Here is a 25,296-nt window from a genome sequence, read left to right as displayed (position 1 = left end):
TCCAAAGTCGAATTTGGGGTTAACTTTAACTTAAAAGCAGTCAGCAAGGCAGGCCTGCCTTTAAAATGACACTGGGTACCACAGCAGTGCACCTATGGGTGTACTACTTATGCTGGAGGCCCTAAACCTACATACCCTGCATTATAATAGGGACTGATAGGCAGGTTGGTACAGCCAGTTATAACTATCCTAATTTGCATATCCATTTTAATCAGAGCACAGGCCCTGGGACTGTTTAGCAGTGCACAGGGCACCACCAGAGTTTGGAAAACACCTGCATAAGTGATAAATGGAGGCAAAACATTAGGGGGCTTCTTCAATCAGCCCATTTGTCCCACATATTTCCAATTTTCCCAATGTTTCTGGCCCAATGATTTGGTCATAGGAGGTGAAAGCAATATGACTCAATTGGTAATGGCCATTAAATGTTTGTTGTGATCCCTATTTTGTTATTCTATTTTTCAAAGGTTATTAGGTCTTGTGTAGCCCCAACCCCTTTATTCAAAAGATGTAACATATGGTGCCTAACCTTGAGTTTCCTAAGGCCCTTGTTTGTAGAGGCAAATTATTTTTTGACATTTTCAAAATGATTAGTTGTAACATTACCCCTTTAAACAATAAGCCTATCAGAAATCATTTGCTGCTTCTACACACCTTGAAGCTATTCCAATCACGACGCAGAGTGAATTTGGGATTGTCGCAGATGGCTATGAAGTATAATGTGGGTATTAAGATTCATATACAAGTGGACTAATGTTAAATTGAAAATGTTTACATGTATTCATTTTTCACATTGTAAATTTACACTTCAAGTTATATTTAAATGCACATTCTTTTAGTCACGTTTAGCATTTATTCTGAAATTTACACATGTACAGGCATAATCCTGTATACAAAATGCACAATAAATGCTTTGTTAGTGTTAGCCTGACTATAGGCCTCGTTTTTTAAATATACTTTGTTTGATCCGCATATTCTTTCTTTGCAGGAGCGTTCTCATGATTTCATAAGGTAAAGGAATATTGTTGTATTAGTTTACTGATAGTAAAGCTTGAGAAGAGAAATCTTGGCAAGGAATGTGGCGATCTAATCAAATGAAGCCTCCTTTACATCATGCACTAGGAACAAGAGATGTTCAAGCTTTCAGTAACTATCTAAGTTTCTGTGGGATGGGAAACCTAGGTGATGTTGCAAATGAACATCACAAGAAGTGAATTTATTGATTCCTGGTTGTGTATGAAAAGATGCGAATGTTGCTGAAGTTTCTGTTAGGTTAATCAGTGTTCACAGAGTTAGGAATTAGATCAGGGGTTCAGACCTCTCTGCCCCCCTTTCTTCTTGCAAGTGTGAAGCTTTATGCTAAATACATTTTCATTTTTTGTGAAGACTTCTAATGAAGTCTTCACTATGGTGACATCCTCTCTCTTTTCTTGTATTTCCTGAATTTCCTGATGCCCTATACCAAAACCATTTTAATTCCCTAATTACAGCTATGATTAGCTAATCTTAGAATTGTTCTAGGTTTAGGAGAGAGAACCGAAGTTTCTTAAAAGTGGTCTTTCTTAAAGCACCCTTGAGACTTTGATTACTACCAACAGAGTATATTAATGGCCAGATGAAGGTGAAGGGAATTAAAAAGAGAACTGCAGAAGGGAGAAGTATGAAAATCAAGAATACAAGTTAAACATGTTTTTTGCACTACTGATCATCTTTGAAGTAAACACCTGTAAAATTAGAAGATGATTTTCCCCTCAGAAGGGATTAGTTATTCATACTCTGACAATTCTTTCACCTTTAATGATGGCAATTAACATGTACACAAAAATCGTGTCAACTTGGTTCCTTCTCTCGACCAATTGCTACAAGATTATCTGGGTTTCTTCACTTGCTAAAGACATTGTAAGCACTCACAACACATTAAACATTTAGCCACAAAAATTAACCAGTAATTTGGCTATCACAGAAACATTATTGTATTTGAGCAACAAGAAAAATAGGGGCCAGATTTATAGTTTGGTGGAGGAGTACTCTGGCACAAATATGAAAGATATCTCTTAGGTCTTATTATGAGTGCCATAAGAGTGAATTCACCTTTGGTAAGCTGAACAGGAAATCTGCCATGTTTGTGATGGAGTAACACATCTGGCAAACACTAAATCAGGCACCTAGTATCACTAAGATGTTTTTCTCAGTTAGTCTTACATGGATTTCAGTTCCTATTTCAAAAATGCCAATTGGGTTCTATCAAAATGTTTCATGTATGATAAGCATTACAACATCAATCTGCTCTTTTCTTTACCAAGAAAGAACAGTAACTTGATTATTAACAACTCAGTTGTTCTTACTGCAGTTTTGATTCATCATTCATTGCTTATTGTTGGACCACTGCATCCATTGAGAAGCTCCAAATGCAGCCCGTAGTGGTCACAGTTTAAAATCCAGAATGCGGATTGTCTTGTGCTCAAGTGGGGTGCCTTTTATAGTAGGATCTACTCAAAAAGGCCACTGTACTTGGTACTCTGGGAGTTGTAGTCCCCATATTCCAGTGTGATCTTAAGCAGCACAATCCATAACTATGCCATTATGGATAGGAATATAAATCTCCCAAATGTCTCTTGACATGGACATCAGTTTCTTTGCACTTGATCTTCATTTCTCTCATGCATAGTTTATTTTCTTTAGTTGACACTGACATAAAATGACTAGATTGATTTAAACTTTTTGGGCCCGATTCACAAAGGTAAACTTAGACGTTAGGTCCAAACTTAAACCAAAAGTCTAAGTTTCTGACTTTGCAAATTCACAAAGGGCATTTGCGAGTAGTATATTTAGGTCCACACTCGGGGGCAAATAGAAGGGACACATAGAAATGCAATTTATGGAGCAGCCTAAAAGGCAAAAACGTGTGTGTGTAATATGTGGAAATACATAGAAGATATAAAGGGCCTGATTCTAACTTTGGAGGACGGTGTTAAACCGTCCCAAAAGTGGCGGATATACCACCTACCGTATTACGAGTTCCATAGGATATAATGGACTCGTAATACGGTAGGTGGTATATCCGCCACTTTTGGGACGGTTTAACACCGTCCTCCAAAGTTAGAATCAGGCCCAAAATGTCTATAGGAAATAATGTATATGTTTTCCTAAAATTTTGCAATATGACTTTGCAATTCTATCTGTCTATCTACCTATCTATCTATCTATCTATCTATCTATCTATCTATCTATCTATCTATCTATCTATCTATCTATCTATCTATCTATTTATCTATCGGATCGTTAGGATCATATTTCCATGGCAATAACTTTGGTGTCATTTGACAAATCTCCCTAAAACTTTTTTTAAAACTGCTACTTTTTGCCTAGTTTTTGCATGAAAAGTTCAGTGGTGATTTGTCTAATGAGGGCTGAGAAAAGTGGGGTCCCAAAACACATTTTCCTAAATTATTTTTCCATAGAAGCTTTAGACACAGCTACAGCCCAAATGCTTTTTATAGTTTGGTGTATATTCCTTTGGTACTTTTTGAGCAATTAATGCTCAAAAACAGTGCATACACCATGCAGCGGAGTCTCAGCAGACCCAGGATTCAATTGGCTACCACCACATCAACAACAATGTGATGGGAGCCATGTTCAGGCTAGGCACACAGGGTTTGATCGTGGTCCGGACAGATTGAATGCTCCATCACATAGATCATAATCAGACCCTCAACATAAATCTGACTCCTAAAAAAGCTTAACCACAAGGGGGCAGAGTATTGATACCCTGACCTCCAAGGCCCTGTGACATTTTTTTTTTATTGCTGCAAGTTTGCAGAGGATCCCTGGATCCATGGAAAACGTAAAAAAAAATCCCAGGCTCTGGCACTACTCTTAAACTCCTCTCTTGGGTGGGCCAGGACCTGAGGGTGGTGAGAAATATTCGTTTTGGGACCAGGAACAGCGAATTACTCCACATATTATGTCATTGATGAGCTCTTGTGGGGCATCTTTGATATCACTGCAACGTTAGCAATGTATTGATAAGAAACCTGTGCATGTCAATGGTGCGATTTATAGTTACCTTAGGGAGCAAGTTATAGTTACTTGAAAGAACTTTTGTATGAGTACATTAGGAACCTAATTATAATGTCCCTGTAACCTTTGTTTTTTTCAGTGAATATATATATATATATAGATGTATATATATATATATATATATATATATATATATATATATATATATATATATATATATAAAACCACCAATAGGTACTTATAGTTAGGACCATCTTTTCATAGAAAAGTCATTTTTTGACTTGCATATATCGTTGGCACTGTTTGACGAATAATCACCAAATTCTCCCCCAAAAAATGCCCTGGTGATTTTTGTTACACATGAAAGGTTTTGGGGTGATCTGTCAATTTGTCCAAGAAAAAGGGGGGGAGGGGGTCAAAAAAGTTGTGTTTCCCATGTTAATTCCCATAGGACCTTTAGACATGTCTTCAACCTGAACTGCTGGATGGAATTACACCGAAAGTGGCAAAAAGGTAGCTTTCGATACGCAGATCATGCTTTTATCTAGTTGGTGTAAATCCATTCAGTAGTTTTTGAGGTAATAGACAGAAACCAAATTTGTACATCTGGGCGGAGCCAAAGCACGAGATCTCATTGTGAGATCTGATTGGTTGTCAGCACTTCAACCAGGAAGCGCTGGCAGCTATCTTGCAACCGATATACACAACAGCAGCCACTGAAATGCATTGTAGTGAATGCCAGGTTTTGAGAATCACAAAAAGGAGAACCTATTTAGGGTGATAACAAATTTTAGTTACAATATATATCATTTGTTGAAGGTACCATACTAATTTTAGGAATTGTGGTGTGTTCTAATGTGATTTTACCCTGCTGGGATTTCACTAATCATGCTTGAGAGAAAACTCATGATTTTCCTATAGAGATTATGAAAGGTTCTGCAGAAGCTAAAATGAGAGCATATTTTATGTAAATTCACACGACCTTTGTCAACCATATGAGAATGGAGTCAGACATTCTCAGTAAAACATGTACCTCGAATAGGAGAAGTCTGTCAGATGAATCCCTTGAATTCTACTGCAGCCTCCCAGAGTGTTCTAAAGAACAAACAGAACACTAACAGTCTTTATGAGAAAGGTGTGGCACACCTGGAGTCATCTTGTTTGAATCAAACTGGTAAAAGTGGTAAAACTTAAAACATTTAATTTAGAAAGGAACAAAATGAGGGTGTTCATTCTGTTATAGAAATGATGGTTAGTGCTGTAGAAAGAAAAATGAGGAGATAATTTAAGTGAGTTCTCAAATATGTTTCTCTGCTTTTCATTAAAACGTTCTGACATGCAAGCTGAAATATGCACTTTCAAACCAGCAGCAGAATGACAATTAACTACCTGGTATTAAGCAGCTAACAGGGTTCTAATGAGCAACTAGCGTGCTGACTCTCTGAGTTTATGCCACAAGGGTGGCACATCTGAACACTATCTTGATGGAATTGAAGTGGAACATTAAAAACATTTTTTACTGAGGATACTGTAATACATAAGAACATTAGAGATCCAGGTCCTGCATCAATCCCCCCACCGTACATTGGGATGGGCAACTTACATAACACTGAAAAACCCCTAGAAATTCACTGGCAAAACCAAAGGCTACAACATCAATATAGTTAGGAAATAGAATCAAAAACCGTTAGAAGTTCACAAAAAAAACAAAGGTTACAGGGACATTATAGCTAGATTCAGAATTTACACACACACAATCATAAAAATTCAGCTGTTATAGTTATAGTTATTTCAAGTAACTATAACTCTGCCATGAGATAACTATAACTAGTGCACTCGCCATGCACTGCTAGTTACCCGAGATATTACATTACTCATGTCATCTTCTTTGGCATCATTAATTATATCGCTGTAACATTTGCAGTCAAATTATTGATGGGAAAACTGTGCATGGCGAGGGTGCTATTTATTGTTACTGTAGGGCACAAGCTATAATTACTTGAAATAACTCCAACAGCTGAATAATCTGAATTTCTATGGTTTTGTGTGTGTAAATTCTGAACCTAAATATAACGTCTCTGTAACCTTTGTTTTTTTAGTGAATATGTTTTTCAGACAATAAATATTTCACAAACATACCTGAGTACAATGCACCACCTTCATTGGGCAGTAACGGTTTCAATAATTTAAACCTGAGCACAACTCCTAGTAGTCACTGCACAGAACAGACAGGACTAAAGAAAGTTTCAAAACAGTTAAAAGTTAAAAACACAACACAATTAAAAATCCTTATCCAATTTCTAAAATACAGAATGATTTAATGAACAAAATACAAAAACACAACTGCAAAAAGGAGAACTAGAGATAAGAATTTTTTAACTTTTAAATACAAGTAGCACCAAAAGGCATTATGCACCTAGTGCAGTAACCTGGTTTCACTTGACTGTTGCCTGGGCGCAACTTAAGGCCAACTGCAAAGGAGTGCAGATTGGCTACAGTAAGCAGTTTCAACCTGGTCAGAAGATTTACCCTGTAAAGCAGATAGCTGTGGGAGAGAAGTGCTTCATGAGGCCAGAAAGTCATTGGGAAAGGTCCGGGTGAAGCCATTGACTATAGCGGAAAAGTTCTAAATTGGAGATGTTCAAAATTTGCACCCAAGGAAGGTCTCCTTCTGCCTGAATGCTTTTGGTGCCTTGGCCCAGTTAAGATTTCAACATTCAGACTTATTCACTTTTTTGCACCTTTAGCTGAGCAGGGCTCCACAAGGCTGATTACCCTTTCCAATAGTGTCCAACTGAAATGGATTTGCTGCTGCGGAAAAGCTCAGAGCAGAAGCAACCTTAGTCTTTGGCCCACATGCAATGAACCTTCATCGGACTGACTTGGCAGCATTGACCCTGTCCTCTGTATGTCTTTTGAAGCACAAAGTTTATAATTCCCAGGAGTATACCTTAACACAGCCAAGGGTACCTAAGCAACAGCACTTGGGGATCTAGACTCACTCCAGCAGAAGCCACCAGCAGGGTTCAGAGTAGCTCCAGTAGGAACTGTTCAGCTGGTCTCATCAGAAAAATTGATTCTTGTAGCTTTCATGTTCCCAGTAGTGTAACCAAAGGTTACTCATTTGACCCTTGGAGTCCACATTGTTGTCATGGATACATGTAGGGCCATCTTTAGAGCTTTTCACAGGTCTGAAAAGCAGGTGCAGTATTTATTGTCTTCCACAGGTCCAGAAGTGTTCTGAAGAGGGTGGCCAAGGGTGCCACATCCAGACCTGGCATTAGCCTGTGGGTGAATGACTCCTGGCTCCTCACTAATCAATAGTGAAAAGGGTCCGGTCTCAGGGGGAACCCTATCTACTTTTACAGCACTTCCCGTGTGCCCTACTGTAAACAATCCCACTGTTCCCCCCTCTCTACCTAAGTACAACATGGCAGAACCTTTCTTCCCATGTCCAGAGGTTCGATACCCACCCAGAGGTGCGACAACTGAAATCAATAGTGCCTCCTCTATGACCAGCTCCTCTCCCACTGGGAATGGTGCCTGTTTGTCTAGGTGAACAAAAGAGGGTACTGCCCAGGTGTCAGCTGACATTTGTCTGTGACAGGGTACGCCTCTTTGAAGTTAATTAAGTTCCTGGGCATGGCATTGAGGGTCCTCCTGACTGAGAAAAAGAACACATCCCCACACATAAAGCCTTTGCCATACCTCTTGGAGCACATTCACATCATTGAGGGCTAAACAGCTCCTGAGTAACATTTTGAAACTCATGTGAATGGGTTTCTAGAGCATTTAATAAGGGTGACTTTTTAAAAGTCCATTATCTAAAATATATATTACAAATTTTACTTGACCAGTGAACTGGACTTATAATAAATGTCTTCAAAAAGTTCAGGAAAGAATGATGTAATTCTTTCTAAACTAGATGTTGGAAAGTTGGCTATTGGTAAGGGCAGGTAAGTACCTACACTTAGCAATAGGCCACCAGCCCCCACTTAGGTTCAATTAGGTCTCAAGAAATCAAACCCAGATCAACTCTTGGTAGCTTGGCAACGAGCAATAAGGAGACAGTTGTATAAAGCATTTAAAATCACCAAACAGTAAATAAGTAAAACACAAAACTCAATAAAACTCCAACACTTATTTATATCAATAGAATATATTTTTATCTTTAAAATTCATCAAAACAATTAAAATTGGATAAGGGGTCCTGGAGATATGAATTTTTAAAGATTAAAAGTAATTCTAGCGCTTAGAAGCAAATAGCGCTCAAAGGGCTAACAAAGGTCACACTGGGCAGGGACAAAGTCCAGAGTTGAGGCCACCCACAATGTAAAACTGTTACACTTACTTTTAGGAGTCTTTCTTGATACAGGAAAGTGGTCCACAGCACCAGCCAAGGCTTCACAGGCTCAGGTTTGCCTCTCAGGATCTGGGACTACAACTCCTGCAATGCAACTCTTCAACTTATGGAGGTGTTTACAACAATGGCTCTAAATGTCTCCAAACTTCTGGATCTTCTTCCAGAGGTCCTTTTTGGGTCTTTGAGGTGTCCACAACTTGATCCAAGATTCTAGAAGCTCTGAGTTGCTCCTTGGAAGTTGGGACTACAATTCCAAGAATGCACCTGGTCAGAATCTTTAAATGGCCACTGGACGCTGGTCTGCTGGGCTTTTCTTGCAGGATGTGATGCAGGGGACTCTGAGCAGCTCCTTTGTACCTGTAGTGTACAGGGAGTCCACTCCTGAAGTTGCAGCAGGAAAGCAACGTCCAAAGTGTGCAACTGGTGCAGTCCATGTGAGTGCATTGTCCAGGTGCAGGCCAGGGGTCCAGCAGGGCAGTCCTACTTCTCCAGGATCTTCTTCCAGCAGGGATCTGAGGTGTGGGTGCACGTCTGCCAAATGTATCATTGCTCTTGGGGTGAAAAGCAGGGGGCCAACTGTCCAATCTCAGGCAGGCCACTACCCTCTTGGATTGCAACTTCCTGGGAAGTGTGGCAAAAATCAATCCCAGTGAGCAACATTCCTTAAAAATCCAAAATGGCAGAAATTGAATTTTGGAAGTTAGGTCTGGCTGGGAAAATCCTTCAAACACCCTATCCTGCCCTCTCCTAATCTAACCAAGAGGGCACCTTGTTGTCTGGGTTTGCAGGGAATGGAGGAAGTCCTGAGCTGCTTCAAATGTCCTTCCCTCCTTTGAAGACCAGTTTGGCTGCTCTCCGACAATTCTGTTTTACCTTCTTCTGAGGCAGATCTCCTCCCCCAGGCACTTCCTTTATGTTTAGTCCAGGACACTGTACATCTCATAGAGGCAGCCCGGCCAAGCTGCTAGAGACTGGCCAATCAGAGAAGGGCACTATAAACCTGGAACTGGTAACTTCCGGGAGTTCTAAAACTCTTTCCCTGAACTAGTTATATTAAATCTAACAAGGGCAAGATGTTGCTTTTCTAATAAAAAACTTATATATGTAATTTATTAAATTGTATCAGCAAAAAGCATTACAATAATATAAAACAATACACACAACAATGTACTTAAATCCATATAAAACCATAATCATGATTTAAAAGCATATTAACAACAATCAACACTAATCTGATAAAGAGATCACAAACCCTGAACAATTAAAACAGAAAAGGGGGGAAGCCCCCTATCAGTGCCTACCTTTTGCTGGGGGGGAGCCTTGAAGAAAAGCACCTGTGCTCACAACATTGTATCTTAGCAGCAATAAAGAAAGGGAAGGCCTTGTGCTAGTGTGGGGAGAGCCATAATTCCATCTCGCCCCCAGCACCTGGGGCCCTATTAGGTCTTATAGGATTTTATGGCTCAGCCATCCTTAGTTTAATTGGCAATTCCCTTAACCAGGGCCAAGTGGCCCATATATATGAAGCGATCGAGTCATGTTCGCTCATGTTACCCAGCCTCATACAAAGTGCAAGTGCCATGTTGGTGCAATTTGCTCCATTAGACTTAAAAAGAGGTAGGAGCCACTGATGCCTTGCCTATCAAATTTCTTACAGGCCAGGGTAAAATGAGCCACATTGTCCACCTTCCCAGTAGTACCGTAGCAGAACTCCAAACCTGCTGCCAGCCTGCGAGTGCAGACCAGGTAACCTCTTAAGGGTAGCACTCCCAACCTGTATTTTATATAAAGTGTCTGCTTCAATTCAGGATACAACATATCTATATATACCTGGAGGGCTATATCATAAACATTATTAAAATAATAATGTGTGATTGAGTCTGTCCTAAATTTCTGGTACACCCTCATCCTGTTGAATACCTGGTACCAATCTTTTACCAGGCCCAGCATATCCTTGCTGACTCTCCCCGGGTCCACCCATAGGTCCCCCAATTGGAGGTTCCCCAGGATCTTTTTAACATTAGGTCCACAGTAGCGCCCCCCCAGATTCATCACACGCCATCACCTCTTCCAAGGTTTCTAGATACACTGCGATGCCCTAGGGTCATGAACTAGCCTCACCCAATACAGTATTGGCCTTAGGGCTGCTAGCTCCGATATTGATATCAGGTTTAATTCTGCGAAGAGGGCTTTCAGGGGGTTTCCTGCCCCTACCCCAATAGGGTTCTCAGAAAGTTGTTCTCAGCAACCTACAGCACTCTAGTATATGTATATCCCCAGAGTTCCACTCTGTAGAGTGATGCAGCCACTGCTTTCCAATCATATATCTCCAGGATAATACAGATACTTCGACCGCCAGCCTTATGCTTGAATCTCAGTATTGCCCCGGCTCCCTGTTTAAGGGCTATGGCTGCCTTCCGAACTTGGCAATCCCAGCTTAGGTTCTCAGAGAACCGCACACCTAGGTAGTCAAAGTGCTTGGTAATTTCAATTGGGGCATAATTAATCGTTAGTTTCTTCTGCAGGCTAAGAGAAGGCTGCAAAGTCATCTCCATGCTCTTCATACAAATGATAGTTCATGATTTCTCCTTGCAGTATTTAACAAAGCAAGCTAGGAGCCTATGGGCCACATTGTCAGTATGTGCCATAAGGACTGCATCATCCGCAAATAATAGTATTGGAACCCTCCTTCCGGCTACAAGAGGGACATCTAGCTGCTCCCCTAAGAGGAATTGGGTCACATTGTTCAAGAAGAAGCTGAAGAGTAGGGGTGCCAAGACCCAGCCTTGCCGGACACCCATTTGTACCTGAAAGGGGTCTGTGCACTCCCCACCCTTACCTTATCTCACTTTAGCCGTGTTGTCCGAATGCAGTGCTACTACGGCTTTCACTAGGGGGACATCAACCCCTATGCCTAACAATGACTTCCATAGTTTTCCCCTATCTACTCAATCAAAGGCAGCAGGTACAGTGAAGACCTCCTGATTACTCTGAACTTATATGCAATCAGGTAAAGACGGATGATCTGGTCGGTGGTTCCATCCCTGGAACGAAAGCCCACTTGCACTTCTGTTATCACACCCTGGGTGTCAACCCACCCCTGGAGGTGATTGAGTAGAACCTTTCCTAGAACCTTCCCAGCCCGAATAACAGAGAGATATGCCAACAGTTGGCGGGGCATCCTCGGTCTCCCTTCTTATTAAGCAGGACTATGACCGCAGAACTCCAGGACTGCGGAGCTGTATTCCCCTCAAGGGCTGCATTGAACACTTTAGAGCAGATTTTAGCCCAATAAAGGGGCGCCTCACAGTAGAGATCCACTAGCATTACACCTGGGCCCGGGGCCTTGTTCTTCTTCATTGCTCCAAGTGCTCTAATTACTTCTGATATCAGAATTCCTATTTCACAGGGGCCAGTGGAAAGGACATCTTGCGCCTGCCTGGAGACCAGTGAATCAGCCACGGAGGCACTACATAGAGTACTAAAATGGTCAACCCAAGCAAGGGAGCTTAAGTTTGAGACCAAACTTGACATATCCAGCTCCTTTGGAGACTTTATTCATTAAAATAAAGTATCCCCATTTTAGCCTATGGAGACTATTCACTACAATGAGGGGAAACAAGGTTGGCTATTTTTCCTCACCAAGGCTTCTGAAACACGTTATGAGGTCCCTGCTTATGGTTACACTGCACACAACCCTGAGGGCACCTAAGGCACACCTTAGGGGTGACATATATGTACAAATAAGGTAGTTTAAGACTTGGGAAGTACTTTTATTTCCAAAGTCGAATTTGCATGTAAGTTTAATTTAAAAGCTGCAAGCAAGGCAGGCTTTCCTTTACAATAACGCTGGGCACCTCAGCAGTGCATCTATGGGGGCACTACCTATGCTGGGGTCCCTAAACCTACATGCCCTACCATATACTAGGGGTTTATAGGTAGGTTGGCATAGCCAATTATAAAAAGTCTAATTTGCATACTAATTTTACACAGGGAACAGGCCGTGGGACTGGTTAGCAGTATCCAGTGCACCATGAGAATCAGGAAAACAGCAGCAAAAAGTGAAAAATGGGGGCAAAACTTTAGGAGGCTTCTGCCAGTTTTCTCACACTAGAGATAATATAATTACATCTAATATTATTTCCCAATGCTTTCCTATGGCACAGCTAACCCTGCTACGGTGAAAATAGCTTTTGGGGCCTTGTCACTGTAAGGATATGTCTAACATGAAACTTTTACATGCCGTACTTTGAAATACCATGCATCCTGCTTGATAGGTAGAAAGGCCTACTTAGAGGAAATTTATTAATATTTAAATGGGTAGTTTAGTAGTGTCATAAAGGGATTATTTTGGTGGGTCTCATTTTAAAACTGCACAGACAAGTTACAGGGGTAAGGCTACAGTCATGTTTACTCTGCCACAGTAGTGGGAGACAAAATAAGTGCTGCAAACTAGTAGTCACATTTAACCTGTAGTCCTTGGGTACACTTTGTACCATATAGCAAGAATGTTTGGTTGAGTTAAAATGCCAATTGGGAGTATAGATAATTTGAACATGTTTTATGGGTCAGAGCACCTGTACTCAGGCATGGTTAGCAGATGTCCAGTGCACAGAATAAAGCAAAACAGCAGCATCAGTCTAAAAAATGGGAATGATCATGTTAAAAAGGCATTTCCCTACAAGTTCATTAAAAAACCTACATGTAACATCAGTCAAGGTGATATCACAAGAAGTCATTTGTTCTCCTTAATGTGTTATGTATTTTAGCATTATAAGATTAAGACTAAGAGGCAACACTACTTTATCCATCTGCCAAGTGCAATGGTTGGTTAATTTGGGGATCTAGTGATATTTATAAACCAATGATAGCTGAGCATTGCAAGAGAAGCTAGAAATATCACTGTGCTGGGTTGCTGTTTATGTTTATTTAATTAGTAGACTATTTGTAAAAGGAAAGCAAATTGTATACATTTTAAAACCAATCAGAGTTATCAGCTCTGCTCTGATGGCAGCAGCTTCACCAATCTCTGATTTAAATAGCCAGTTTATGTTTTTTTCAAGGGTGGAAGCGTATTTTATTAGAAGTACTATATTCATTACTAAGTGAATACTGTTCGCTTCTTTCTACCAGTGATAATCAATGACAATAGCCATTTTTTATAATGTCAAATAACCTCTTAATAACAATATCGAACTACAGTATATGGTTATTTGGAGCGCCATATACTCACAGCTCTCCATCACATTTAGAGGTGAGGAAACTGCTTGGCATCTGCGAACAGATCCTTGGCCATTCAAGCTTTAGTTAGGTACGCCTGTGGAAATATCTGAAGTGTCATTCAAAGATGTAGGTGGACCACTACGTATTCCAAGGGTACTTCCTTCAGAATCAACTGCACCCTACATGAGGAACAGGGAACTTTGTTCACCGCTGTAGATACTGAATGAAAAAGATCTTTAGGGAAACAGAACATATAATAAACACAGTCCTCTCGTTCTACAATATTGTTGTATATATAAATCGCACACAAAATTTTACCAAAATGTTCACATTTTTGCTTTATAAAAAAACTCTTCACACTGGTCATGTGCATGTATTTCCATTTCAACTGGTAACATTGTCAAAACAAGTTTGCTGGAAACCTCTTCCACAGTTCTTGATTTCCCAGTACGCATTGCTGTTGGCAACGTACAACATCACATCCCATTAATATACTAGGTAACAGAGTAATTGACAACACCTAAAAAAAAGCTATTATCGTGGCAGAAATTTGAAAGGCTTATTTATGTCAGCTTGGGGCAAAATAAAACTGAATGACACCATGCTAATATGAAAGGCCCATGCTTTGAATTGTAGTCATACATTTTAATAGTTCAGGCACTGTAGAAAAGACTGGAAAAAGCTTTCCATTAGGTTTTATTCAAGTGAGCATTATGCTTGCCTGCACAATCACGATAAAAATGCAATTTATGTGTGCGCTGCATTATCCAGAGTTACTCAGTGTTTGTCAACCATGTGTTTTCTCTGTCTGGAAAGTGCCAATGTGTTTCTACTGAATACTTTGAACTTTTGATAATGAGTTCTAATTAACTGATAATCACTGTGTAATACGGGTCCCAACTTGGTAATTGCTTGCTAATGAAGATGGGTACACTGAGTCAAAGGTGAAGGTGTTTTATAATGCCCAAGGACTTTTCTTGAGCTCATGGTTTACAGGAATGAAAAATAACCCATAATCTGATTTTCTATTTAAAAAGAAATATGTACAGCGAAACCACAATGATTGTTGATTAACAATTTAAAAGTGAAACTATAATGTTTCACACACCTCTCATAAATGTTACGGGCAGGTACGCACACTGACTATTATGCTTGATTTTTTATTATACAATGGAATTTATAACCCATTAAGGATGCTAACATTGTCTGCATTGGAGGATTGTCTGAAACCGCAATGATACGCCCCTTCAGTCACTGACATTAGCTTAAACACGTTCCCATTGAGGGCTATACGCTGTCAATAATGTCATTAATCAAGTACCGTTTAATTCTTTATTATTAATATTTTTTCGGGTTTTAACCTATTTTGGGGAACAACTCGCTTTTTTTGTATTTAAGACATGATATCTAGATGATTTATAAACAGGTTTCTGTGGACCATGAAATCTGTATTTTTACACACAAAAATGAACCTCTCAACTTATATATTTTTGTTCTGCTTTATAAATATACTTACAAATATTACTTCATTGTCTTTAGATTTTAAGGTCAAATTCTGGAAAAATCTCATCGAACATAGCGTTCATGAGGCTTTGCCAAATCGTGGTACGCATTTCTCTAACTCTTTTTAGGTCGAACCTACAAACAGCTCATGCGCTGCTACTGTGGGGATTACCTTTTATAACCAAAATAAAAAGAAAAAACTCTCTAAAAAGGGGCTTTGAGCCCACACCTGCTTACTGGCACAATCATCACTCTTCTTTGCTGCCATCTGATACAGCAGCACTGTGATGCCATCACTTCCTGGTCTTTGTAAGGAGCATCGACCAAGTACAGATCTATTTAACTTAATTAGTGTCCATCCACTATGGTTAAATAGAGCAAACTCGATAAGTTACTGGGACTCTTTACATGAAGTAAATAACTTGTTAGGTCGTTTAGTCCACTGTTCCTTTAAAATAACATTTGTGTTTTCTTTGAAATACAATTTGTGTTTTTCATTACTGTTCCAATACTCTTTGCTGCTTTTACACAAGCTTGCATTTTTTTTAAAGCAGCCTTACATAAGCAACTGTTACTTTATACAACTTTGCATTCATTTTTTTAAGCCAGCCAGGAGATTAAGGGCCTCATTATGAGTTTCGCCAAACTCATAACACCACTGTACTGCCATTGCGGGTTAAACCCCACTGGCCCTATTTTGAGTTTCCCGCTGGTCCATCAGGTAGAAACCGTGTTTCCGCCTGCTGGCCCAGCTGGGAACAGGGCTGTATCATTGCAGCCAGCTCATAATCGAGCCAGCTGCAATGTGGTGGTGCGGGTGGGTACAGCAGCACCAATCGTGCATTCCACAGCCGTAATTTGGGCAGTGTAATGCATGACAGAGCTGTGCATGGGGGCCCCAGCACCGCCCCAGCCAAGTGCATGGGCAGTGCAGGGTCCCCAAGGGTTCCTAACACCCCATTCTACAAGCCTATCCATGGCAGTGTAAACCGCCATGGACAGGCTGGCAGATGGGGACTCGTAATCCCCAGGGGAGTGCTGCTTGCAGCGCTGCCCTGGCGGATTACAACCGTCGGGACCGCCAGGCTGCAGGCTGGCAGCTGCCTGGCAGTATAGGTGGTCGGAAGTGGAGGCTCTGCCGCGGTCATAATGTGGCAGTTGGACAGCCACGACTGCGGCGGTCCGTGGGCCACCATGAGTATGGCGGTTTGAAGAATGCCAGACTCATAATGATGCCCTAAGTGATTTACCCACAATCACTGGATCTTGTTGAGGTGACTCTGAGGCCCTGATTTACACTTTTTTTGCACCTCATTACCATCATTTTTTGACGCAAAAGCAGCACAGACTTACAAAATACAATTGTACTTTGTAAATTTGCGCCACTTTCGCATCAAAAAATGACTGTAATGAGGCGCAAAAAGAAGTATAAATCAGGGCCTGAGACTGAAATCCTATGTTGCATGGTGTGGAGGTCAGCTGCTCGGCCTGCAGCACCACATCCACACCCTACTCCTCTCCCTCCTCCTCTCAAGATGGGCATAAAAAGCAGAAGCTCTATGAGAGCATTTCCAGCAGCACAGCATCCATAGGGTTGTCTTTGGGTCACAAAAAGCAAAGCTGGGGCTGTGAATATGTGAAACAAGGGCACTGGAAACGTCAAAGAGGGCACACTTCAAGTTATCTCAGGTGGCTTTGTGTTTTTTTCATGTTCCGTATTATTCATCTTCAGGCCACTAATTTGGTTTTCATTGAATCAAAAGGGTTCTTTGCACACATAAAAATTAAATAACATTTGTGCGATGAAAGCCACATCGTCTTCACAATTTAAAACTCCTGAAATGTAAATCAGCTATTTGTGGGAGGCCAGATTGTTTTTTAATGCGTAGTTCTGTAAGGCTAGCTCTTCAAAAAAACAAACACGCATCCTTCAAAATGCCATTGTTTTTCCATTTCATCCCTAGACAGGGAAGCCACTTTTTGCTGCACTTGATAGAATTCTGTTCTTGGCAACAAAGTCCAGGTCATCTGGGAAAGAATTAATTTAATCAGTATTCAGACTATTTGTTTATTTATTGTTTTCTTCTATATTTGTGCACAGTCCTTTTTTTTACTTAAACCTGTGTGTGTTTAGCTGAAACACAGGCATGGTGAACCAGACCATTGTCTCATTAAAAGCTGAGAAATAAGGAACCACCAATCATGTTAGAGCTGTTCATTTGTTGTGCTGATGCCAAAAAACACTTAACTGGTCCAATGGCATTAGGGTGGCTTTACCAAGATCACATTTCGCAGCCAACTGCCCCAAGCATAATAGGACTTAGGCCCTGATTTATATTTTTTTTTCACCACATCAGTGTCATTTTTTGATGCAAAAGTGGGACAAGATTACAAAATAGAACTGTATTTTGTAAGTTTGCCCCACTTTTGCGTCAGAAAATGACGCTAATGTGGCACAAATAAAGTATAAATCAGGGACTTAAATGCTCTGTTTGCATAAATTGGTGTGAACCAAAATAATGCAGTGCTCCTAGTACTCTTCAATATAAGGACACTGTTAGAAATGTGGCATCTAGTTGGCAGTGGTTTGCACCCTGTCTAAGTAGGGCCCTTCAGTCTAGTCAGGGGGGCCCTCACTCTAGTCAGGGTAAGTGAGTCACACAGCTAAGATAACCCCTTCACACCCCTTGATAGCTTGGCACAAGCAGTCAGGCTTATCTCAGAGGCAAAGTGTAATGTATTTGTAAACAAACACAGTAACACAGTGAAAACGTAACAAAAGTACTCCACACCAGTTTAGAGGAATAGACAATATTTATGTGAGTAAAACAAGACCAAAATAATAAAAATCCCAAAACAAGCGAAGATACACATTTAGAAAGATTAAGGCCCTCATTACAACTCTGGCGGTAAATGCCACCTACCGCGTGCTGATGGCCGCCAACTTACCATGCCCGCGGCGGTATTCCGCTACGGGAATTATGGCCCACACTGAGAAATCTGCCACTATACAGACACCCACACAAGTCCGCCAGCCCAAAGGTCAGGGATAAACTGGCGATAGCAAAACCCACACCGTTATGCCAACAGGAATATGCCCACAGTATCACAAACCATGAAATCACTGCAGCGGTCTTTCAAACGCGGTAAACCATTGGCGGTACACACCACCACGCTCAAAATACACACACAATTACAAAACAACACCACATTGGACAATTCAAACTACACAGACCTGGCTCACATACACCCACCACACCCACAAACTCAGACCACTATAAAACACACAGCCACATTACCCACAACCCTTTCAACGAAAAAAAAAGATTGTGAACAGAGAGACAAGCCAGGAGCACCCACTCAATCAGAGGCACAGAACACCATCACACATACACCATCCATGCACATCACAGCATACAACCCAACACATCACCCCACACATCCTCACACATATCCCTCACACCACATCCATGGCACCCCAAAGACACCCCAGGTTTTCAGAGGAGGAGCTAAGTGTCATGGTGGAGGAAATCATCCGGGTAGAGCCACAGCTATTCGGATCACAGGTCAAGCAGACGTCCATTGCTAGGAAGATGGAGCTATAGCGGAGAATCGTGGACAGTGTCAACGCCGTGGGACACCACCCAAGAACAATGGATGACATCTGGAAGAGGTGGAACGACCTACGGGGGAAGGTGCATTCCGTGGTTGCAAGACTCCGAGTAGCCATACAGAGGACTGGCGGTGGACCCCCACCTCCTCCCCTACAACTAACAATGTGGGAGGAGCAAGTCTTGGTTATAATGCATCCAGAAGGCCTCGCAGGAATAGCAGGAGGACTGGACTCTGGTATGTCAAATCTTTACTGAGTTACCCCCCACCCTACCTGCATGCCAGCAAAAACTCCTACCCCTACCCTCAGCCCAATCACTCCACTACCTTAAATATATCCCACCATCACAACCCACCCATCCCAATGCCAAGCCCTGCATGTAACACCAATGCATTGACCCCCAACATAGACCTGCATGGACACCCATCACCACAGCATGCCCAGAAGAGAGAATCACCCAGCCCACAAAATCATCACTCACACAAGGCCAAGCTGACAGGGAAATCACAATCATAAAGGGAAACACACCCATGCACCAGATGGCACATGCAGATACAATAACTCTGCATTTGCATCCCCACAGGACCCATACTCAACGTCACTGGAGATGCCACCACCATCCAGTCCCACCCTTAAAAGGCCCACAGTTTCGACAGCAGCTCTGCACACCTAGATCGGGATGACCAAACTGGCCCATCCGGGACCTCTGGACAGTCAGTTCCCCTGCCACAGTCCCAACCGACCACAGACCCTCCCCCTTCAGGAAACATCAGCACAGCACCCATCCAGAAGGCCCATGCAACTGTCACAAGGACACGTCAATCAACAGTGTGTCTACCACTACAAGGACCCCAGGCAACCCCACATATCCAGGACGAAGAAGGACCTGGGGTCAGTGGCAATGGCCACACGGTTCAGGGGACAGAGGCACAGTACAACAGGGAAGCTGGGAGGACTGCTGTGCAACAGAGGGAGGACAGGCCCAGGGAATCCACTCTCCACAAGGCACTCTCCAACATCGTGGGAGCATACCACCATTCCCAGGAGATGATGGGCCTGATACTGGCCAAGTTGCAGGAGACCCAGCGGCTGCAGGAGAGACAGTACCTGGGGATCAGGGAGTACCTCAAACACCATCCTTGTCACCATTGCAGGGGTGCTGGCAGACATGGGCAAGACCATGAGGGAGGCAGTGGCACAACAACCGGCCCTTAACACTAGCCACACTGACGAACAGCCTCCACCTCCGCTGGCACTAGTGGACAGGAGGCCCCGCCACAGGAACAACAGGCCACCACCACCCCACCCCCTGCAGAAGGAGAACCGCCCCGCAAACAGTCCCTGTTATCCAGGCAGAAGCCAGAGAACATTGCCAAGACCCCCGCCAGGAAATAGGACTCTCCTGATTGTCCCCTTCCTATGCCCCATTGGACAATGCACCTGTGATACCAAGAGACTGGACTATACCCTGGACCTTACTCCACCATCAGCCCAGCCCATTGCACATCCCCCTCTACTTATGAGCACTTAAATAAACACCCTTTGAACAAATACAAACCTGGAGTCTGTCAAATGATTCACATATGTATTAGTACTACATTATCAAAGCATTGCAACTCAAATGTACAGTGAAATATACATTGGAATGGCCTTTGGTGGGCAGCAGTACACATAGCAGGAGCCAGAGTAGGGAACAGAGATCTGAAATTAGAGATGCCAAAGGTTAAAGTCAGTGGCCATCGACATAGGGAAACATAGGGAAACAGGCTTCCATGTACAATGTCCAACAGAAAACTGAAATGTAAAGTGAAGTTACAATGTCTTACCTGTGTGTCACTGGAAGTACTGCAGAATTATATTGCTTCTGTTGTCAACATCTTCTTCCTCTACCTCCTCTTCCTCACTGTCCACAGCCTCCACCGCTGTCACAAGACCATTTCCAGGCACATCCTCCTGCAGAAAAGGCACCTGGTGTCTCAAGGCCAGGTTGTGCAACATGCAACATGCAACAACGATTTGGCACACATTCTTGGGTGAGTAGCACAGGGAGCCACCAGTCAGATGGAGGCACCAGAACCCCGCCTTCAGGACGCGGAAGGTCCTTTCAATAATCCTAATTGTACACCCAAGTGCCTCATTGTAATGTGCCTCTGCCCTTGTTCTGGCATTCCTCACTGGGGTCAGTAGCCATGAGAGGTTGGGATAACCAGAGTCACCTGCAAATATCAAGGTACAACTGTTAGACACACACTAACCTTTAGGGACAACCACATATCCACACACCTACTCATACTGTGTAGGGACCTTGGCCTCACCTAATAGCCACACCCAGTGCCTCTGGAGTTGGCCCATCACATATGGGATGCTGCTATTCCTCAAGACAAAGGCGTAATCCACAGAGCCAGGATATTTGGCATTCACATGGGAGATGTACTGGTCCGCCAAACACACCATCTGCACATTTATAGAGTGATAGCTTTTTCTATTCCTGAAAGTCCAGGGTGGGACAAATGCCACATGTGTACCATCAATGGCACCAATGATGTTGGGGATATGTCCCAGGGCACAAAATTCAGCTTTCACTGTGGCCAAGTCCTCCACCTGGGGGAACACAATGTAGCAGCGCATGTGTTTCAGCAGGGCTGACAATGTTCTGTTCAACACATTGGAGAACATTGGCTGGGAAATCCATGATGCGATGGCCACTGTTGTTTGGAAGGAACCACTTGCCAGGAAATGGAGCACTGACAGGACCTGCACTAAAGGGGGGATACCTGTGGGCTGGGGGATAGTTGACATCAGAGCTGGCTCTAATTGGGCACACAGTTCTAGGATTGTGGCACAATCAAGTCTGTAGGTTATGATAACGTGTCTGTCCTCCATTGTCGCAAGGTCCACCAGGGGTCTGTACACCGGAGGATGATGCCATCTCATATTCAGCCTCAGCGGTTGAAGCCTACGGAAGAAAACAATGAGTAGAGGGTCATATTCACACATCTATTGCACTACTGATGATTTATTTACTTTACGGAAACAAGATGTGAATCCGACAATCAGTTGATGTGCCAATGTATGCTGTGTCGCTGTTAGGTGTCATGCCCTGTGCACCCTTAAAATGGCTGCTGCCTGACCTGTGAGGAGGGACAAGTGGAAATGAGGTAATTGTGCTGGCATTGTGCGCCGTCGCGGTAGGTGGTCGAAGACCGCCGCGCAACTTCGCATTGGTTATCATTGGGCCCTATGGGTTCTAGGAGCCAATGGCGATGTACGCCGGCGGTGTCGGTATGCACCACCGCGGAAGTGACCGCCATTTTCTATCTGTCACTCACTTGCTACCTGACCTTCAACAGGAGAGGAACTACACTGCAAGTGCTGCTGTGACCTGTGTCTGGAAGCGACAATGGCTCATGTGTCTGGGGAAAGGGCCCCTGCCTTAACTGCGGAGGAGTTGGAGAAACCGGTAGATTGGGTCATACCCCAGCACACGTTACTCTACAGTTCTCCAGACAAACTGGTGAGTACACTGTGAGCATGATATGTGGGCCATGAATGTATGGAGTGCTGTGTATGTAAGCCACATGTGGGGGGGCAGAGGTGTCCTGGCCTGAATGCTGTATGGAAGGTGGCCAATGTATGTGCGTCAGGGGATGGGAGGGATATGGTGGGCCATTACTGTGACAGTCCAGACGGTTGAATAATTCCCTTTTCTGCTGTCTTTTCCATCCAGGTCAGCGCCACCAGAAAAAGGGTATTTGGCGTGCCATCGCCAAGGAGGTGTGGACCCTGGGGGTCTTTGACAAGCGGAGTTCCCACTGCCGCAAGAGGTGGGGCTGGCCTCCCAACGAGGGAGGGGTGCCCATCACACCATGACCCCCCTGATCTTCTGCATCCTGACGGTGGCCTATCCGGAGTTGGATGGGCGCTTGAAGGCATCACAGCAGCCACGAGGGGGTGAGTACAGATTCTGAATCATGAATTTGCACATGTTAAGAGTTACCTGGGTGGGGGATGTGGGCTATGGGTGCCCCTACGCCAGGGTGAAGATGGCAGGGTAGGTACCTTGTTGGCCAGGCTCTGAAGCACTCCAACCCAAATAGTGTTAGTGGGCATCTACTACTGGGCAGGGTCCTGTGGGTTTCAGGTGTGCAGCTAATGGCATTAGGCATTGTACCCCATGGCTGGTGACTATCTTAGTAACTGGTAGTGCATGGCCTAGTGCATAGGGGTGCTCCCTGTGTGTTGTGTACGCCAACGGTAGTGGTGTTGCTGGCATTGACTAAGTGTATCCTCTGTCTCCCCCCTCCTTTTTGTTTTGTCACACTGTCCTTGTGTACATTAGCATCATCTGGTGGAGTACAAGAGGCACTGGTGATGGAGGGAGCTGCATCCCACATGGGCCTGGAGGCCGAATACACTGACGGTGAGGGCACCAGTGGGACGGTGGGCAAGGGGAGCACCACAATGGGGACAGGAGAGGAGACCACAGACAGCGACTCCTCCTCCGATGGAAGCTCCCTGGCGGTGGCGGACACTGCTGTGCCCACCCCAACAACAGGTACAGCCGCCACCCCCTACCAGCACTGCCTTTCCAGCAGCCCCTTAGTGTGTTTCCCGTGCCCACTCACCCTGAAGGGTGGGCATCACCTTCGCCCAAGGTACCTCAGGCCCTACCCCAGTCAGCCCTGCTGTCCTCAGTGAGGAGGCTATTGACCTCCTGAGATCCCTCACTGTTGGGCAGTCAACCATTCTTAATGCCATCCAGGGTGTTGAGAGGCATTTGCAGCAAACAAATGCATACCTGGAGGTCATTCACTCTGGCGTGGTGGCCCAACAGAGAGCATTTCAGGCTCTGTCCTCAGCACTGATGGCAGCTATTGTCCCTGTCTCTAGCCTCCCCCCTCCCACTTCCTCTGCCCAGTCCCAATCCCCTCAACCCCAGCCTATCCCAAGCACACCTTCAGACCAGCATTCACCTAAATCAACACACATAAGTGGTTCAGGCAAACACAAGCACCACACTTCATCTCACAGGCATTCACACAAGCACCATCCTCATGCAAACATACCAACATCCACTGCCTCCACTGTGTCCCCCTCCTCCTCCTCGTCCACCTCCCTCCCAATAGCATCTCCACTCACACCGCATGCACTACATCCTCATCCAGTACCTCCATCACCAGCACGCCCATCACTACTCAACCCTCACCCCTCACTGGCAGTCACCACCCCCTCATCCATGCACACGTCACCTGTGTCCTCTCCCAGTATGTCTGTGAGCCCTCCTCCAAAATCACACAAAAGCAAGCACCCACCCACCCACCCAATAGCCATCCACCTCACAACAGCATCCACCCTATGCACCTTCACCCAAACTCAGCAGACAGACACCTCCTACAACCACTCCCTCTTCCTCCACTTCCAAACCCTCTCCCTCTTCCCGCCCTAGTGTGTCTAAAAAGCTTTTCCTGGCAAACATTGACCTCTTCCGTACCCCTCCCCCGTCCTTCCCCTCGGGCCAGGGTGTCTAGAACCCAGGCCAGCACCTCAGCCACCAAGTCGGCGTCTGCTGTGGTACCTGCAACTCACAGAGGCTCAAATGGGGCACACATCAGGCCAGCCAGTGTGCCACCAACTCCTGCAAAGGACCAAACCATTCCGCCACCTTCCAAGGTGAAGAAGGGAACAGCATGCAGCAAGGGCAAGGAGCACAACCCACCCAGCAAGGCATCCTCCAAAACTCCAGCTGCCAGAGCCAAGGTTACAACAGCATCTGCCATGTGAGAAAGAGGCAGAAAACCCAAGGCAAGGCACTTCAGCCGTCGGAGGCTGCAGGTGAATGCCTGGTGCCCACCAACACAACCGCCAGCCCCACCACTTGCACTACAGGCAGCACTGCCAACAGCACTGCCAGCAGCCCTGCTGCAAGCACCACCTCGTGCACCGCCGCTAGCACCACTACTGTCAGCAGCAGCATCCTCAGTGGGCACCCATCCGAGGTTGCAGGAGAAGGGCTGGAGCCTCCCTCCACCACTGGCAGCACAGACACCTGCACCACGACCAGCACCGCCAGCAGCCCCACTGCAAGCACCACCTCATGCACCACCACCTGCACCCCTGACAGTAAGACCACTACCAGCAGCAACAGCCCCAGTGGGCAGCCATCTGAGGCTGCAGAAGACGGGCTGGAGCCTCCAACCACCACTGGCAGCAGCCCCACCAGCCCCAGAGCTACCACCAGTTTGCAGCCTCAGCCGCCGCAGGATGGAGTCTAGCCCTGCCTCCATGGACTATCATGCAACCTGGTCCCTGCAAATCTTGTGCCTCAGACACCCAGGTGAGGAAATATGAACTGCCACACCCCAAGTGTTATATCACTGGGCACAAGGCCCCCTCCAGAACCAGTGTAGATATGCATCCACTCACCCTCTCCTTGGTAAGATGAAGCACACGGGGCACAAGGTCCCGTCTAGAACCAGTTGAGATATGCAAACACTCACCCCCTCCTTGGCAAGATGAAGCTCACAGGGCACAAGGCCGCCTCCAGAACCAGTGGAGATATGCATCCACTCAGCCA

Source organism: Pleurodeles waltl, chromosome 12 (genome assembly GCF_031143425.1).
Source record: "Pleurodeles waltl isolate 20211129_DDA chromosome 12, aPleWal1.hap1.20221129, whole genome shotgun sequence".
Lineage (NCBI taxonomy): Eukaryota > Metazoa > Chordata > Amphibia > Caudata > Salamandridae > Pleurodeles > Pleurodeles waltl.
The sequence above is the reverse complement of the archived record's forward strand: the minus strand, read 5'-3'. Positions refer to the sequence as shown.